Source organism: Drosophila suzukii (genome assembly GCF_043229965.1).
Source record: "Drosophila suzukii chromosome 2 unlocalized genomic scaffold, CBGP_Dsuzu_IsoJpt1.0 scf_2c, whole genome shotgun sequence".
Lineage (NCBI taxonomy): Eukaryota > Metazoa > Arthropoda > Insecta > Diptera > Drosophilidae > Drosophila > Drosophila suzukii.
This window is the reverse complement of record NW_027255896.1, coordinates 38,490,115-38,510,038: the sequence shown is the minus strand read 5'-3', so window position 1 is coordinate 38,510,038 and position 19,924 is coordinate 38,490,115. Positions and strand designations below refer to the sequence as shown.

General features: G+C 42.9%; 1 protein-coding gene across 9 annotated transcripts in view; it reads left to right on the top strand.

The window, feature by feature from the left end:
* LOC139354527 (proton-coupled zinc antiporter SLC30A2-like) overlaps positions 1-19,924 on the top strand; it is a 407,471-nt gene that overhangs the window by 139,523 nt on the left and 248,024 nt on the right. The window contains exon 2 of one of the 9 annotated variants that reach the window (XM_070998773.1): positions 10,873-11,066. The exons of the other annotated variants lie outside the window; for them this stretch is intronic. The gene's annotated coding sequence lies outside the window, so the exon portion shown is untranslated. The remainder of the gene's footprint in view (positions 1-10,872; positions 11,067-19,924) is intronic. 9 annotated transcript variants of the gene reach the window in all.

Here is a 19,924-nt window from a genome sequence, read left to right as displayed (position 1 = left end):
CCGACTGGCGCGGCGGAGGTAGAGTGGGCCAGCGAAGAGCCGCCCCAGGACCAGCTGGCTCTCAGTAGCCATGCCGAGGCTGTGGTAGCGGCCACATGGGAATTTCGGCGCAAGTGCGAGGCGCGAAGGCGAGACGAGGAGCGGCGGTTGAAGGAGATGGAGGAGACGCCGGAGTGGCAGGCCCAACTACGGATGGCCGAGGAGGAGGAGGCGCAGCTGTGGGAAAACCCGGGGTACCCACCTACGCCAAGGTATGCGCCCGAACCCTGCACCACGCCGCAAGAAGTGGCAGACGATTGGGCGTCCTCGCCTCCGCGGTGGCTGCCCGAAATCCCGCCCACACCGCGGTACGAGGGGTCACCACGGTGGACGCCAGCGCGACCGCCCACGCCGAGGCACGAGCAGCAGCCACCGCAGCAGCAGCCACCACCGCAGCAGCCACCACCGCAGCAGCAGCCACCACCGCAGCAGCCACCACCGCAGCAGCAGCCACCGCAGCAGCAGCCACCGCAGCAGCAGCAGCCACCGCAGCAGCAGCCACCAACGCAGCAGCAGCCACCGCAGCAGCAGCCACCACCGCAGCAGCAGCCACCGCAGCAGCAGCCACCGCAGCAGCAGCAGCCACCGCAGCAGCAGCCACCACCGCAGCAGCAGCCACCACAGCAGCAGCAGCCACCACAGCAGCAGCCACCACCGCAGCGGCAGCAACCACCGCAGCAGCAACACATCCGGACAGATATCCCGGCGGCCCACGTGAGCCACAGCACCCGGACGTTCGTGGCCGAAGGGGTAAGGTGGCGACAGCAGACGGTCGTCTGGACCTGGCCGGAGGGACCCGCGGAGGAGACGGCAGCGGCGGAAGAACCCCGGATCTGGGAAGAATGTGGTCCCCGGGTGAGCCCGCTGGACCCCAGGACCCGTGGCAGACCGGAGCAGTGGGCACCACCGACGCCGAGCACCGGACCAGCAACGCCAAGGACAGGGCCGTCGACGCCAACGCCTACCGGGAGCGCAGGAACCGCGGAGCATCTGGAGCGAGGACCCTGGGTGTGGCCTGAGCCCGTGAGAAACGGCCGTCCTCCGCTCAAGCGGCAGCACTCGGCGCCCGAAGTGTCCGAGGTGGTGGCCCGGCCGAAGTTGTCGCGGACGGTGTCGGCGCCGGAAGGCCAGCGATGGCGAGAAATCGCGGAGACGGAGTGGCCCGAAGGGATCGCGGAGACACCGGTGGTGCAGGAGGCTCGCATCCTGGGCGGCAGGCGCAGCGTGCGCGTGTGGAGAGAGAGGCGCGCGTTCCGCGTCCGGTTAGGGCTGGCGGGCATGAGAGTGTTCGAGGAGCAAAAATAAAAGTTAAATAAACCGAAAAAAACAGAGTTTAAAAGAAAAAAAAGGAAAAAAAACCGACATCGAACGGGAAACGCGGCTGAAACAGGGGCCAGAAGTAAGGGGCATACATGGCAGCTTCAGCGTCCTGAAATCAATATTGGGTTAATACAGGAAGCAGCCAAGCGACACCAAAATACTTACCTGCAGCGAAGCAAATGCGAAGTCCTCTCCGCACCAGCGTTCGAGTGTTGCCAGCGTAAAGCCAGGCTGAGGACGATTGAAGGGCGAGAGAGAGAGACGAGAGGCGAGAGAGGTCGTGTGGAGAGAGAAAGGATGAAATAGAAAGGAGTGAGGAAATGCGAAAACTTACCTTGAAAGTTGCAAAATCACCATGAGCCAGGGAAGGGGGCGCCTCGATAGGCGATCGATTGGCACTAGATGAAAGTGCGATCGATGGGTACACGTCAAATGGTAATATCGGCCAAAGGTGGAAGTATCGCAACGAGCAGGTGGCAACGCCGCACCGTCGATAGCGAATAAATATCGATCACGCACGAATGGTGTGACCAGGCGGAGGAAACACAGAAAGGAGTGAGACGCAGCAATGAGCAGCGAGCTGGGGATCGATAGCCCAGGAGTATCGATGTCCCAGTGGGAACACAGGAAATATCGGCGCGGGAGATTTAAAGTTGCTACGAGGAGGATGACCCCCGCTGTAGAAACTCAAGGGAGTTAAGAGCGTCGAGGGAGCATCGAGGGAGCAACGAGGGAGCGCCGCGGGAAGCACAAGGACTCAAAGGCTAGGATAAGCAAGGAAACGCCGGAGAGTAGGAACCAGTCTTAAATGTTTCCCGAAGTAAGGGGGGAATGTGAGGAGTTGAATAACTCCCCACAAATAGAAGCAGCAGCAGATGGCCGGCCGCTTACCAGATACGCGGCGAATTCGCGTAGTAACGGCGCGGCGGGGAGAACGAGAGAGTCTGGAGACCAAGGGTGGAGATCGAGAGAGTTTGGAGACCAACGAAGGAGAGCGAGAGAGTTTGGAGACCAATGAAGGAGAGCGAGAGAGATTGGAGACCAAGGATGGAGATCGAGAGAGAATGGAGACTTCGCGGGCAGAGCAAGAGTGCCGTATGCAGAAGGGGATAACGGAACTCCTCTGGACTTTGGACTCTCCCGTGAACTTTGGACCGGGAGAGGAAGTGCCACATCTCGGCAGTGGAGCGGCACACAGGCGTGCCACAAGCGGCACGGGAATCAGCGGAACGGCAGCAGTGGGCGGAACATCTATTGAAAGCGGTACATAAAGGACAAGTGGGTCATCCAGGAGGCACGGACTTTGGACCCAAAGTGGAGAGATCCAGCGGGCCGTGTGCAAAAGGGGAATAACGGTGCTTGGAGGCCCTATATAAGGCCGCAGAGCGCTGGCAGCTGGATCAGTCGATCACAAGGAGTCAAACCGTCAAGATCACTCAGATACCAAAGTGAACAATCAAACAACCAGATAACCTACAAGGGAGCAGCAGCAAGTCGAGTCGCCAGAGAAGCAGCGCCGTGGGAGCCTACAAGGAGCGAGATTGCTACGTCGAGACGTTCGGGATTGGGATACCAGGAATCTCCGAATTGAGACGCAGGTAGCTGAGATCCAGAGGGCATCACACGGCTAGGTCAAGGCGGTCGATTAACCCTGTCCACAAAGTCCTGGCGTTACGCCTGGAAAGACATTAACAAGCCAGAAGGGAGAGCGGTCGATCAGTAAGGTCTCGAGTGGAATTGTCCAGGAGAGCCCTACGGATTCGACTTGCGAGGTCCCGGAGCGGCGTGCCCGAACCACGAATATAACAAGCCAGAAGGGAGAGCGGTCGATCGGTACGGTCTCGAGTGGAATTATCCAGGAGAGCCCTACGGATTCGACTTGCGAGGTCCCGGAGCGGCGTGCCCGAACCCCGAGTACCAAAAGCCACACGGAAACGTCCCGGACAAAAAGCAAAAGGGTGAGGCTGGGGTGGAACGTTCGTTTACACTAGGCGTGGAAGCGAAGTAAGGCGCGAGGCAGCTTCCTGGCGTTACCGCCTTGACTGTCCGCGCGGGCTGAGCAGAAACCCCAGTGGGACCATCCGGGACAGAGCAAGGGACAGGCGGCGGTGTGTCGAAAGGAGCGATCCTGGAGAGCGCAGCTTCTGTTCACCCTAGTCTGAGAACGGTGACGCTTCCCTAAGCCCGTACGGCCGATACCCCTCGCGAGTCCGAGTCGTTGCCAGCAGTCACCAAGTCACGCGTGAGAAGTGAACCGCGAGCGAGCATCTTCAGGGAGCTGCGATCATCTTCAGGGAGCGGCGAGGATCTTCAGGGAGCTGCAGGACTGGAGCACCGAGTCATCAAGGCGAGAGGTCGTAGAGTCCTCCAGGACCGTCGGAAGCACCGAAGGTCACAAGCAACGAGTCAAAGCCAACCAAGCGACTAAGACACTTGTAATAATATACCCGCAATAAAACCCAATACGAACCCGTGAATTCTGTGCTTTCTCACTGAGCTACTGGGCGGTCACGTTAATATAAATTTGGTGGGACGAACACACAATATACTGAGCTAGCCGCACGAATCTCGTAGCGAGCAGACAATAAAAATCAGTTCGTTACATAGTGAATAAGTGATTGTTAGAAATAAAAATAAATTTTTTTAATCAATTTACTAGTGAGAAACTTAATTTACATGGACGATGTAATCATACCCAGTCAAGACTTTGAAGAAGGACTTGCCAAGTTGAAAAATGTCTTGCAGGTTGCTTCTCGGTACGGTTTACGTATCAACTGGAGTAAGTGCCAAATATTGCCCAGTAAAGTACAGTTCCTAGGATACATCATTCAAAGTGGAACCATCACCCCAGTTCCAGAAAAGATTCAAGCTGTGAAAGAGTTTCCCATGCCACATGACAAAAAAGCGATTCAGCGATTCCTAGGTCGGACTTCTTACTTCCGAAAGTTTATAAACGGGTACGCATCCATTGCCAGGCCCTTGTCGGATTTACTGAGAGGCGATTCCAAGTATGAACTTGGAGAGAAACAACAATTTGCGTTTGAAAAGCTGAAGACTGCCCTTATTAGCGAACCAGTACTAAAGTTGTAAAATCCTAACTTACAAACGGAAATCCACACAGACGCGTCCAAGTACGGTTTTGGCGCAGTCATACTGCAGAAGGACCCCGTAGACAGTGCTTTCCATCCAGTCCAATACATGAGCCAAAAGACATCACCGTTCGAGGAAAAGTAACTGGAAGTACTGGCTATTATTGGAGCTCTAGTCAAGTGGCGTGTCTATGCGTTAGGCATAAAGTTCACAATCGTAACTAGTTATAATGCGTTCAAAATGACAATGAACAAAAAGAAAGTTCCTCTTCGCGTAGCTCGTTGGGTTTTATATTTGCAAGGCTTCAACTACAAAATCGAACATTGTTCGGGGACCCAAATGAAACATGCTGATGCCCCGAGTCGAGTCTCATGTTTCTTTTTGTCAGACTCTATTACTCATCGCTTAAAGGAAGCCCAGATTAACGATGATTGGACAACAGCAGTTCGGAACCTTGTAGAAAAGGATGCATACCAGGACTTCTATACACAGAATGACGTATTCTTCAAAGATCCGACTCGTGAGCTGGTCTTAGTACCTTCGTCTATGAAAAATGAAATAATTCAGAGCGCGCATAGCCAGAGGCACTTTTCTGCCAGAAAGACACAGGATATAATCGAAAGGTCGTATTTCATTACCAAGCTCAAAGATAAAACCGATCTAATCGTCGAGAGTTGCATCAGATGCATTATCGTAAATGCCAAAGCCGGCAAGAAAGATGGATTTCTAACTTCAATTGACAAAGGCGACTTACTTTTCATTACATACCACAGCGACCACGTCGGGCCCATGGAAATGACGACCAAGCGATATAATCACATCCTTGTCATAGTAGACGGATTCTCAAAATATGTCTGGCTCTACCCAACTCGTAGCACTGGTGTAGACGAAGTTCTAAACTGTCTGGATAAGCAAGCCGTACATTTTGGAAATCCTTACCGCATAGCGACCGATAGAGGCACTGCTTTCACATCTCTCGCATTCAAGGAATACTGCGAGTCACACAACGTACAGCATCTGCTTATAGTGACAGGTGTACCACGCGGAAATGGCCAAGTCGAAAGACTTCACAAGATCGTCGTACCAATGCTAGCAAAGTTGAGCTATGAAAGTCCATTAGCTTGGTATAAATACGTGGGACGGGTTCAGCAAATTATCAACAGCACTGAGCTGAGAAGCACCAAGATTACGCCATTCAAGCTTTTAACTGGAGTTGATATGCGATTAGCCGGCTGCCATGAACTGAAAGACTTGATGCAGGAGTTTGCGATAAAAGATCTAGATGAAAAAAGAGAGAAGTTTCGCCAAACAGCCAGAGAGAACATCAAAAAGGTACAAGACGAGAATAAGAAAGCGTTTGATTTGAAGCGGAAACAAGAAAGAGTCTATCTGGCGGGCTTATTACACGGCACACTCGAAGCGGTTTAAGTTATATGGAAACTCTTAATCAGTTCGCAATCTAAAATCCTCGATAAAGTACTCGATTCTTTTAATGCCGCCGATACCTACACGAGTGAGCGGGGAGTCGTCGTTTAGCGTTCGTGAAGACCAGAATACAATTCATGTGACATAAAAGGAACTCTATAAAGTTAATCTAAGCACATCTATGTTTAAACTTTATCCCAATAAAACATTGTGAATCTAACATATATACATACATACATATACATATATATTTATATATATTTTTAATAATTGTCTGTAATCCTCGTCATTATCCAGCCGCATTGAAACTAAAGCTGAGACATCTGCGATTGAGTTTCTAACACTTTGAGTTTAATCCTGGTCCGATCTGATTCGCTGCACTGCTTATGTTGTATGCTTTATTCATCGAAGCAGAATGCAGAAACGGATTCCGTCAATCCTCACACTAAAGTTTAAGGAAATCAGCGAGGTCAGCATTTATTGTCTAAGGCAGGCTCAAGGAGGCTTCTCATCCGAACTAAACCTGTTGCAAAAGGGAAAGACTGTGGCAAATTCTTCAACACCTTAAACCCTGCTTCGTGAAGGTGGGCGCCTATCAAACTCGCTTCTACCGGATAAAGTCCAGTCTCCAATTCTTCTGACGAAACATCATTGCATTTCCCTGCTGATATTTTAACTGAACACAGCACTTTTTGTCATCGTTTGCTAACAATTTAGATAGTTTAGTGCCACGTGGTAGGTGCCACGATTCGCAAGCTTACTCATGCTTGTCACTAATGCTTTCGCCAACGCCACAAAACAACTGATCAATACATGGCGAACTTGTCTTTTGGGGTATGTCAAGCATACCCATTTAAAAATACTGGGTGCGACTATGCTGGACCGCTTTTAGCCAAAGTGCACAACGGACAGAATCCACGAAAGGAATAGGGATACATCTGTCTATTTGTCTGCCTAGTGACCTCCGCAATTCACGTGGAGTTGGCTACAGATCTCAGCACGGAGATATTTCTCGCTGCACTTCGCCGATTAATCTCCCGACGAGGCAAGAGTAACCACGTTTTTAGTGACAACCGTCGCAACTTTGTGGGAGCAAAGAAAGTGTTAGACGATTTGTATAAGCTCATCCTGTCACAGTAATATAACACTCAAGTATCCCAAGCGTTGGCCAGCGAGAGTATAAAAACTAGTTTTATACCACCACACGCACCCCACCTGGGCGGAAAATGGGAATCAGCTGTTTGCTCCGCAAAGCTACATCTGCGTCTTGTTATCTGGAATTCACTCCTCATATTTGAGCAAATGCACACCCTTCTGGCTCAAATTAAGTCCGAGGTCAATTCACGCCCACTCTTCGCTACGTCAGACATCGAGGTTTCCTACTTGTTACCCGCACATATGCTGATTGGACGCCCTTGTACATCAATCCCAGAGGGCGATCTTGGCCATATAGCAGTTAACCGAATGGATTACTGGGAAAAAGGTCCAGGCAATGGTACAAGGCTTATGGGAGAGATGGCATCAAGAGTACCTCACTACACTTTAATACGAAGAGGAAGAACGTTGCTACTGGGGATTTGGCGATCATCAAGGATTCAAACACACCCCCTGCCGCTTGGACTTAGGCGCGCATAATTGAAGTTTATCCAGGCAAGGACGAGCTGGTTCGCGCCGTATGGCTGCGAACTTCATGAGGAGAACTTTTTAGGCCCATTTCTTAAATTGCCATTCTGCCTAATGCAGAAACTTAGTTTCAGGGTGGGCAGGTATGTTGAGGAATCTAATAAGTCATTATAATAATTTGGTATATATTACTATTCGAGATAATCTGACCTCACGAATTTCTAGCTCTCTCTCTCTTCCTCTTGACCACGAGCAGTCGACATGAATATAAAAAAGAATTCCAATGTGAAATAATTGTTTATTATTTTTCAGCCCAATTCGAATGCGGTCTGGCAAGCCATCTAGCGTGATCTACTTGTATTCACCATTAAAAGTTATTAATCAACAAAAATTCCCACATATATCGGTTGGGAACATCTAACACTGCCAGAGCATTGAACTTTTTTTTTTGGTATCTAAACTCTATTTTAAGGTCCTGCAAATCTACTCAGCTTAATATAGTTCTACCACATTTGGTACATCTACTATAAATAGCTTAACTTCTTAAGCCCGTAACTTGTGAATTTCTAAATCAACATGCCCATGGTATATGTCGCTGGAAAAATACGCTTTAAAATACTGTGTGCACCTTTCTATAATTAATTGTCTAAATAGCATCGTTTAAAAATTATGGCAAACGGTTTTATACCCGATACTAGTAGACTAGAAGAATATACTAGATTCGTAGGAAAGTATGTAACAGGTAGATCAATTATATATATTCTTGATCAGGATCACTAGTTGAGTCGATCTAGCCATATCCGTCTGTCCGTCTGTCTGTCTGTCCGGATGAACGCTGAGATCTCGAAAACTATAAGAGCTAGGCTATTGAGATATGGCGTGCAGATTCCTGAGCTTCTTACGCAGCGCAAGTTTGTTTCAGCAAACAAAACTGTGGCTCCTACAGTTTTGATAATAGAATAAAAATTTTGACTGAAAGGTATTGCTGTCATCAATATTTATCGAGTGACCCAAAAATATTTAGGTCTGTGAATTCAATCTCCGATAGTGAACTTCTTCAAAATGACCTAGTAAGAGTAGGAAATTGGTGTTCTCGTAATAAGTTGCCTCTGAAGCTGTCAATATGTTTATGTATTAGGTACAGCAAACGATTAATTGATGTCCCTAGTTCGTATTCCATTAGTTCCCATATTTTTCCCTTAAAAATGAATCCCTGGACCTAGGAGTTATGTTTGATACCAAATTTACTTCTATTGATCACATAAATTACATAATTCCAAAGGCATACGCTATGGGCTTGTAAAACGAAATTCAACGCAATTTAAAGATCCGTACACGAAACTAAGCCTATTTTCATTGTTCATTATGTCCAGATTGGAATATGCTTCGTTTGTCTGGAGTCCGACTGGTTCTACACACATCAATCGTATTGAGCGTGTTCAAAAAAAATTCCTACCTTTGCCCTTCTTCAAACTGTTGGCGAAATAAATAAATAAATATCACCGACTCTGTATTTCCTGAACCCAACAGACTTGCCTAATGCAATGGCGTTTATACAGGATATGAAAAGTAATAATATGAGAGCAAAATTCGCTCACAATTTCGTTAAAATGAGCTATAGAAATTATAGCCCAAATTTAGTAATGGCGCAGAACAAAATAATAATTCTTTTAATCAAAAGACCACTAATAACAATAATTCAAATTATTTGAGATACAATCAAAGATCTCCGCAACAGGTAAAAAATAATCAGTGGAATCAGGGACAGAATAACAACAATCAGTGGGGACAAAATAATAATTGGAAGTCCAATAACAATCAGGTACATTCTACTCCTGAACCCATGGAGATAGATGAATCAATCCAGTATCAAAATCGGCCTAATAACAATTTTGAAAGGGGTAGTAGTAACAGACAAAATTATATGAACGCTGTGATCTGGAAACTATAAAGGAATTAGGCATGCAGATTCTAGAGATTCCTGCGCAGTGCAAGTTTATTTCGTCAAAGTGCAACGCTCTCTCAAACGTCCACAAACCGCCCCAAACTGTGGCTCCTAAGTGCTTGACAAAAATGTAAACGGAAATGTCTTGTTCTCATCAATACCTATCGATTGACCCAAAAAAATTTTGGCACGCCCACTCTAACACCCACAAACTTCAAAAAATCGTCCATATGAACGCTGATATCTCGGAAACTGTCAAAGATAGATACATATAAGATATCTAGAAGAGTCATTCCCAATTGGAAAATTAAAAAAAAACATATTTTTTTTACTTTTTTTGCAATATTTTGCATATATTTTTTGTATACACAGTACCTGGCATGTAGGAAATCCGGCTAAACAATGTTATTCAGGTCCATCTCCGCCGGCATAAGAAATTTACTTATAACCATTTCTGAAAAAAACAATAAAAAATGGTTTTTTGTTCAGCCAAAGTAAAAATAAACTGGAACACATTACCTTTACAATGAAGAATCGTTGGATGCTGGGTTTCTCCGCAGTTACACGCCAAGTTATGTCACAGCTAGTTTGTCCGTAAATAGCTTTAAATAATTGTACTGCTCACGCTATGCACGTAACTTCGCACCCTTTATTGAGAGGGACATCTAAATATGTTATACAATTAAAATAATTTAGAAAATGCAAAGCTATATTTTGTAAACGCACAAATTTAATACAAAACCGCACTGAACACAGACAAATCGCGAATCGAAATGACGCCCTGGCGAAAAATAATATTGTGGGTCAAAAGGGTGTTAACTCTTCCCTCTTTAAACGATACTGTCCTCGGTCGCTATTCTGCATTTTCACGATCGCTAATCAAAAGGTGCAATTTAAGCGCAAGTGATTTAGCTCGTGTGAACTTTATTGGGGGCATTGGTTGTGCAATTAATGCTTACTTGTACTTCTGTCAACTTTGGCTAATCTGCATTCCCACGATCGCTAATCAAAAGGTGCAAGCTCAGCGCATGTGGCTTAGGTCGTGTGAACTTTATTGGGGGCATTGGGTGTGCATCGATGCTTACTTCTACTTTGGTCTGGATCTTTATATCATTTTGGGTGTTAACTCTTCCCTCCTTAAACGCGACTGTCCTCAATCGCCAGTAGAGTATAGGTCCGGAATGTAGAGGCTTTTCCTGCGTTTCTGGAATGGAAGCCGATGTACTTTTCGCTGACTTCTGTCTTTGTAAGAGTTCCGTGATCGATCCTGTTATTAGTAGAAGTAGGATGATGACGGATCCGTAACTGAAGGAAGATTCTATAATTGTTTTGCTTCTTTGTTTTTCCAGCGCTTTTGTGTTGTTGATGTAGAGTTCCTTGACCATTTGTAATGATAGAACTTCCTCTATCTTCTTCTTTTCTCCCATTAGTTGGAATAACGGAGGTTCTGGTTCGACCATGTTGATTTCCCTTGACTTGTAAGAAGTTTCGCCAATGGTTACGGTTGAATTACGGTATTGCATTATTAAGGAACCTTGAAGTTGCAAAAGTTTTTCGTCAGGCGAGACTGGGCCATTGAAGTCGTTTAGCAGTATGGTGCCTGGCAGTATTTCCTCGAAATCCGGTATGTGATGATTGTTGATCATCTTACATTCTGGTTCTCGAATGTTTCGGAGAGCGTTTACGCAAGTATCATTGCTTAAATCTAACAAATTTTCTGAAATACAAATTGTCTTATCATTATGGGATTCACAAGGATTTTTAATTGAAAATAATTGTCTCTTTCATTCTAACAAATTTTCGTATTTAATATCATTGATTACTTCGGCTTTTTTATTGCTTTAATTTTTAAAGTTCTACAATTATCCGTTAATATAATAATATTAATAAATATATATATAAATGAGGTCGTTGCCATTTGTGGCTAATTTAACTTAAGCAAATTCCAATAATTATAGCAGCATCTCTCTTTCATTGGTTGCATAGTTCTCCTCGGTTTTTGACGGGGTGCTCGAAATGATCGTTATTGGTCTATGATTCCAATACCGCGCCTATTGCGTAGCTTGAAGCATCGATAGTCAGCTGGAATTCTTTTCCAAAATCTGGGTATGCAACGATAACGTCTCTGGAGACGAGTGTATTTTTAAGTTTCTTGGTCTTAGACTTGGTCTTAGATATAAGTCCTTCTTCGCCTCTATTTTTGCATAGTCTTTTATGAACCGCCTATAATAACTTGTCATGCCCATAAAAGAAAGGAGATCTTTTAATGTTTACGGGACCGGAAATTTTGTAATCGCTTTAATTTTATCTATGTTGGATTTAACTCCATATTCTTATTTTGTGTACCCCAAGAAATATACTTCGTTTTGGCAAAAATTGCATTTCTCAATTTGGACACGCATGTTTGCGTTTGGTAGGGTTCAAAATTCCCTTTCAAGATTTTGACCGTGGTCTACTTCATTTTTGCTAAAGACTATGATATCGTCTACGTATACATAGCATATTTTCCCTATGTATTCTCCCAGTATGTCGGCTAAAGCTCTATGAAAAATGGACGGGGAGTTTTTTAGACCGTGCCGAAGTCTCAAAAATTCATGTTTTCCGCCGTTTACGGCGAATGCTGCATTTTCTATGTCCGTGTCTTTCAATGGTATTTGGTGAAAACCACTCTTGAGGTCTAATATCGAAAAATACTTGTTGTCTCCGTGTTGGGCAATGATTTCGCCAATTTCGGGGATCGGGTACCGATCTGAGATAGTAACTTCATTGAGTTTCCTTCCTCCATTTTTTCGGGACTACCCAGACTGGTGCATTATATGGTTATCTTGAAGGTCTTATAATGCCATCTTTTAGCATCTCTCTTATTTATTTTTCTACCTCCTGTTTTAATAATTTTGGGTATGGGTAATGTTTTTCGTAAACTGGGAAATCGGACGAAGTTCAGATCTCGCCTACTACTTTAGTCGTGTATGCTAACTTCGTATCGGGATCTGCAAAGAGGGTTTTGTGACTTTGTACGATGGTCATATGGTTGACTTGCGGTCCAATTGTATTTAACGCTTGTGTTGCTAATTGGTGAATTTTAATTTTGCGTTTATTTCCAAGAATTAATGTATCGTTCTGTACATCTATAATTGCTCATAGACTTTTCATTGTGTCATTGCCCAGTATACCGTGGAAGGTTTTTAGTGTCTCTAGTAAAAAAATTTCAGTGGTGTATCTGAAATGTTAAGGAGCTTAAGTATTGCATATTGTGTTATTTTAGTGGTACCTCCAACTGAGCTGACGGAAAAATGTTTCTTATTTTGTTTTGGTTTTGGTGCTAATTGGTTTTGAATATAATTTTGATTTGAGCCCGAGTCTATTAAAAACTTTAGGATTTTTCCGTTCCCCGTGGTTACTTATAAGTAAGGTAATGAGGAACGATTTACTCTAAAAAATGAAGCTCTGACATATTCCTGTTGCTCAATATCATTTTGCCATACATATTCTTCCTGAAGCTCGTTTACATTATTTTTTTCCGCCAACTGATAATACTCTTTTTCTGGGTTTGATGTTTGTTTAATTGTTTGGTCTGTATACTTAAAAAAAATCTTTATTGGGATTAAATATTTCTTTTACTAGGCTACTAAGGTTTGCCTCTAGTACAGTTATGATTTTTTCCTCGTTGTCTCTCTCGGCCATGATTCGCGTGTTTGCTTGTACGTTACTGACTGACGAAGGTTCGGGCCTGTCTGCTAAATTTTGTTCGGTAATTTGCGATATATGAGCAATAAAGTTCAGTTAAATTTTTAATATTAATTATTCAGAATTCGGAGTTTTGTTGCCTTAAAGAATTAGAATGCGGGTCTTCGCCTATGCTGTGAAGTATTTTGTCGTGTGTGGTTTTTTCTTAAAAATAATATTCTTTTATAAAAAGTGGGTTATTTGATGGATTCCTTAAAACTATTCTTACATTAGGGTCTACAAATTCCTGTTTACCCCACGATGCAGCGATCTCTCCTGAGTGCGGGTTTACTAGGTGGCCTCCTCTGCACTTTTTTACACGTTCCCTGCGAACGGATACTAGAGGGATCACGACCATTAATTTTTTTTTTGCCCTGATTTGTCCGTTGGATACAAGTCCTGTTCTTAGGAGTGACAATATTGTGGCGTTATTTTTTTCGAACTATACGAGATGCGGTATTTGTTATCCCCGGCGGCTTTTAATCAGTCCCTGTTTGGGCGCCAGCTAAAAGTTAGATTATTATTTTGATATAAAACAAGAAAGGAAGTTAACTTCGGCAAGCCGAAGTTTGTATACCCTTGCAGTTATTATTATTAGGTCTAAAAATACAAGAAATGATATTCCCAATAGTATAAGATAAGATGTCAAAAAACACCGAAGCTATAATATGTTTCATATTATTTTCCCACCAATTTTCCGATCGTTCCTATGGCAGCTATATGATATAGTCGTCCGATTTTGATAAAATTTAATTCGAAGTTCAGAACTAATTAAAAAATGTTATTTCCAAGCGTAGGAGTTATTATATTAAAACACCAAAGAAATAATTTCAGACCATTTTTTTTCCCCTATTATTCCTATAGTTGTCCGATCCGGCTGGTTCCGACTTATATACTACCTGCAAAAGAAATTCGTTCATTTCGTATATCAACATGACAATAAGTATTTGGGAAAGACGGGTTCTGGGACAATTAGCATACTAATGGCCCCCGGACCCCCCTTCCCACCTCATTAACATATGCGGGTTCTAGGACAATTAGCTTAATTCAATAAATTAACTGATTTTAAGGGGCTTCGAAGTCATAAAAATGTCACGATCATGTCCATAAAGAGTATACTTAATTGCCCCCATCGCCCCGACATCCCAATGTGACAATATTGATCATGAATCCTTTCCCTCATTATCAGCAATTAATATTCAGCAGGTGTTGCTGTACACGGAAGAAAAGTCGCACACTTCCCCATGTGACAATATTGATCATGTACCCTTTCCCTCATTATCAGCAATTAATATTCAGCAGGTGTTGCTGTGCACGTGAGAAAGGTCGCAAACCCAAAACATCTAACGAAGGTTGCCTTAGAGGGATATGTCCGATCATGTTGGGGTATAACGTTTCCTATGATTGTAAAACTAAATTAGAAATCAAAAGAACCCCAATAAAATAAATCTCACAAGACATTTTTTTTTTCGCCCCAGAATGTTTAACTGTTAAATTTTCCAAGATCTCTCCTTTCCACAAAGGGGTTATAAACATATCATAAAAGGGATTCAAGCAAGAGCTACCCGAACATGCGCACCTGTTTATTACCTGACCGGAACAAAAGGGACACATGCACAAGTCTGAAGGCGCACGCCCATTGACAGGATCATGGGCCTCACGCCAACGATCACACGGCTGACTGCCAGCTCTAATACGTTCCCATAAGGGTTGAAATTTACCGCGCAACAACTCGCAAGTAGCCGACATATCTCAGTCAAGGAAATATTTTCCATTTTTCGTACCTGTAATTTTAGCTCGAAATAAAAGGTCAGAAGTTTATTTTGTAGCATAATAATACATTTATTCATTTATTTTGGTATTGCGAACATGTTTTATTATGTATTGAAATTAATTTTCTGCTTTGATTCCGGCGATTTGCATAGAAGAGGCAGGCGCACGTTTCTGACGTCAATTCAGGATTAAAAATGTAAAATGTTCACCAAAATTCGTAGTTTTGAGATCATGTCCACCTCGATTCATAAACATAGTTTTTGTCTTTAGAAGGTATTGAAAATACTGACCAATTATCTGTCCTTTAAATTGTTCAATAAATTGGTCAATTTCCTCATGAAACTTCATTTGGCTAATTTTGTTTTCCTGCACATCTTTACACATCTAGTCTCAACTTAAAATAATGTAGAAAAATAATTTTATTGTTTTGGAGCTGCCTTTAAAAAACGTCATAATAATGTATGCATTGATAAGAGCACAAACCACGCCTTTAAGGTGTGTTTCACAATAGGGAAACCGGTTTCCTTTAAACCTGTTTAATGATAGACAGCCCATTTCCTCGATATTAATGAGCTGGTGACTTTTCCACACACTTACAAACAATTTGTTTTTGCGCTTGTAATTGTCCTTAGATACTTTCGAGCTTCTGGAAAACTTATTTCTCCATCGTTCCAAAAAATTTAGTGATGTGTATTAGTTAACCAAATTGCAGTCTTTTGAGCTTTTGTATTTAGTAAAGAAAAATCATATGGTGGTTCTATTAAAAAACTATTATTCAAGTTTGGATCTTTTTCGAATACAATTCAAATTTTCTTTAGAATAAAATTATTAGTAGTATCAAAGAAACCTTGAACATCAATCGAAACAGTATCTTTCAACATTTTTCTCATGTTGTTGTACTAGTCCGTTTAATGGGTTATATTCAACTAAACGGTAATGTATGAGGAGATAGTTAGCTTGGGTACTTTCATGATTTGGTTTCTTCAGTTCTATTTAAATTCTCACATCAATAGGTCTACTTTTCACTGATTCGATTTGATATGAAAGATCAACCATAATAACAGGGGTCTTCAATTTAAATTCATTTGGGGTTAAAAATAGTTGTGATTCACGATTATTGTCACTAGATTGAAATCTTGTATACATTTCATATTAATGAGCATACTAATTCTTACTAAAATCAACATTTATATTATCATATGGATATGACTCAGAATTCAAGTGAACTTTCAAGTTTGATAAGTTATTTGTGATAAGTTCTCCATTTAGTGTAAACCCAATTATGGCAAATCTTGGTTTTTCGAGGTTAGCCGACAATTTCACATTTCAGCTGCGTTGACCACCATACACCAATTTGGGGTTAACATATGAATCCCAACTCTGGAATGCCATTGGTATGTTTACACCACTTTTAATAGTATCGTACATCTTAATTTTTTCAAAATCGTTCAGAGTTACATGGGGAATTTTCCAGGTTTTATTCGTAATTTCCAGTTAACAAGTTTTGTTCATTTCTGATTTGTTTAAACACATCGCCAAGATTCTTAGTTAGCATCAACACTTCTTCATGTTTACATTTTAACAAAACTTTTTTATAATCCTCAGCAAATCCCAACAAATTTTTTAATGGTGTAGAAAAGTTGAAGTGAGGTCCCGTAGAAATCTCGACTCCACTGCTGAGATATACAATTTTTTTAGGGTAGTAGTCATACGGACATAGACTTGACACGTTGGACACGTTGTATTTAGTTGTTACCTAGCAGTATTTTGATGGTTACTATCTGTTTAGTCTTGTTTTTGGATGGTTATTATCTGTATAATATCTGTAAAATACTCGGTTTTAGATAATAGCTAAATGTTTAGTAGTGTTATGAGTTGCTATAGTCCCTTATTACACAAGTTAAAGTTTCTCAGATGTGTTAGCCAAACACACTTGCAGTGAACTGTCATTACCTCACCCTCATCAAAGTCACATGCCCAAGACCCAAGGACTTTGAATAAAATACTTTCCCTTCATTTGTACCTGTAGTTTTAATTACAGCCAGAAACAAATTTTGTAGGATCATTCAATATTTTTTTATAAATTTTATTATTGTAAACATATTTCATTAAATTCATAAAAAATTATATTTTATGTATATTTGTATATAGTTATTTTCTGACTCCATCCCTCTGTAAGAAATATGTCGGTTATTAATCTTCGTTTCAAACGCAGATTTTCGCTTGGTTCCCATAGATAGGTGTAAAATAGTTCTCACAATGTAATCTTTCTCAGATGTTGGATTATTTTTAAAGCATTCATTTGTTCTAACCCATATTAATATTATAATATATTTCGAAAGCATCATTACCTAACATAGGAGCGTCTTTCAATTTAATTTCTGATTCAAGTTTATGATAGAGGTGTTGGGACCTGGTAATATCGGTTTTTGTTGTCAACTATTTTTCTAGTTCTAGTTTTCTAGTTCTATTCTATTTGTATACTATTTGTATGAGTAAGGCATCATTGTTTAAGATTTTGAATAAGTTTATCTGGTTTTCGTAATTCATGATGGCGGTTGAGCTACTTGGACTCTGATTACTAGCTGTTGTTAACTGTTATGAGGTATTATTAGATGGTTACTATCTGCTTAGTTCGGGTCACTCCGCGGAACGAAGAGGGGTAAGGACGCTCGTTTCTGGCACGGGGACGCTGTTTATTGCAGTCGGATCGCGTCGCGACACGGGTGACTATGGGTAGCACGGTGCCGGACCACAGGCGATATGGACTGTGTGAGGAGAGTTACCGAATGCTCGTGTAACCGGGGATCAACAGTGTGTTGAGGTCACGCCGCGGGACAAGGAGGATACTGACACACCTGTCGCTAGCACGGGGACACTAGAGAGCACAGGACGATTCGCGTCGCGACACAGATAGCTAGAGTAGTATGGTGCCGGACCACAGGCGATCGATGAACTGTGTTAGGGTGAGTTTACAAGAGTCTTTAGATTAGATTTGTAACTGACTTTATTGAGCTGTTGGTTAGCGCTTAAATACTATCATGACCCGGAAGTTTTGGGCATGCATTATCTACGTTAAGCATCGGGTTGGGGTTTAACCTGCAAGTGTGTTGACCTAGTTTAGCTGGTCGTCTACGCTGCAATGTCAGCTGCTTGCTGCTGCTGTCCCGCTGAGTCTTGACCGATTGTCCCATACTTGCAGCGTCGGCTCTATATTGTGCTGCTACTGTGCGCCTGATCGCTGTTCCGTATAAGTTGCATTGGTCGTCTGTACTGGTTGCTGACAACTTACAACTCCGTCGTGTTGTGGGTTGCGTGCGTTTGACCCGTGCTGCACAACCTTGCTAGACCGAGCTGAGTACCTTGGTTACGAACATTCTCCCCCCATTGACGGGTTCGTCAATAAAAGCGGAGAGTAGCCAATGTTTGTCAGTTGTCGACATGTTGCTCGTTCCTTATACGGATCTTGTGTTTCAGTTAGCATGTGAGGAGGAGTCTACTCGTCTTCCACAAGGACTGCACCTTCTTTATCCAAATGGTCCTAGCATTTTTCGTCGAGGAAACCAACTATGGATACATAGTCCGATTGGTTTTGTTTGGCGTGACCTACGATTTCCAGCTGATCGTGCTGTTCAAATTCATCCTGAATCCTTTCTCTTATTGGACGACGGGTCCGTCCTGGTTTTTCGGCGTGCTGTCCTGGCTTTGCACCGTAGCGATAGTCCTGTTCTGCGTGCTGACGTGTCATCCTGGTATGATGAATCAGATTCCGGCGTTGAATGCGATATTGGATCTGCCTTTGTCAGTTCTTAATACTTAATAGATTGCTTACTCTACCATTAAATACGTAGATATATTTTTTGCTGAGGTCTCGTTAATCATCTATAAAACTGCGGGGTTCCGTGTGTTGGGTCTCAGTTTGTTGCAATGCTGCTTAACGATCATTGCAAAGTCGTTTTGGACCTTGACGGTTCGATGCGTTATACTTGTGTTCCACCTGTTGGTCTTTACTGGATAATATCCCAGGATTCTTCATGTGGGCCTATTATAGATGGTCTGCATTATCCTCCCAATCGGCCTGTGACGGTCCACGACGGTTCCTTTATCCTTCTTCCTGACAATCGTTTTGCTGTTGTTCGATTGGCTGTGCTTGCCGTTACCTAGCGTGGTCCTCCAGTGCCGGACGCCGATCGCCTGGAGATGTATTATGACTCCACTAGTGATTCGGGTCATGAGTAGTAACCACGTCCTCTTTTTTTTTTTTTTGATTTACTCAAACTAAATATATTTTTACATCGTAATGATTTTTGTATCTTTTTATTTATTATACCCGTTACTCGTAGAGTAAAAGGGTATACTAGATTCGTCGGAAAGTATGTAACAGGCAGAAGGAAGCGTTTCCGACCCCACAAAGTATATATATTCTTGATCAGGATCACTAGCCGAGTCGATCTAGCCATGTCCGTCTGTCCGTCTGTCCGTCTGTCTGTCCGTCCGGATGAACGCTGAGATCTCGGAAACTATGGGAGCTAGGCTATTGAGATTTGGCGTGCAGATTCCTGAGCTTCTTACGCAGCGCAAGTTTGTTTCAGCACAGTGCCACGCCCACTCTAACGCCCACAAACCGCCCAAAACTGTGGCTCCTACAGTGCTAGAATAAAAATTTTAACTGAAATGTATTGTTCTCACCAATACCTATCGATTGACCCAAAAAAAAGTTTGCAACGCCCACTTTAACGCCCACAAACCGCGAAAACCTGTGACGGCCACAATTTTCATGCTAGATAAAAAATTTTAACTGAAATGTATTGGTCTCGTCGATACCTATCGATTGATCTAAAAAAAATTTGCCACGCCCACTCTAACGCCCATAACGCTTAAATCTGTATACCTCCGGTAGGTGGCGCATTTTAATCTCGCTTTGCTGCTTGCATATCTCCATATAGCTGAGTAACGGGTATCTGATAGTCGAGGTACTCGACT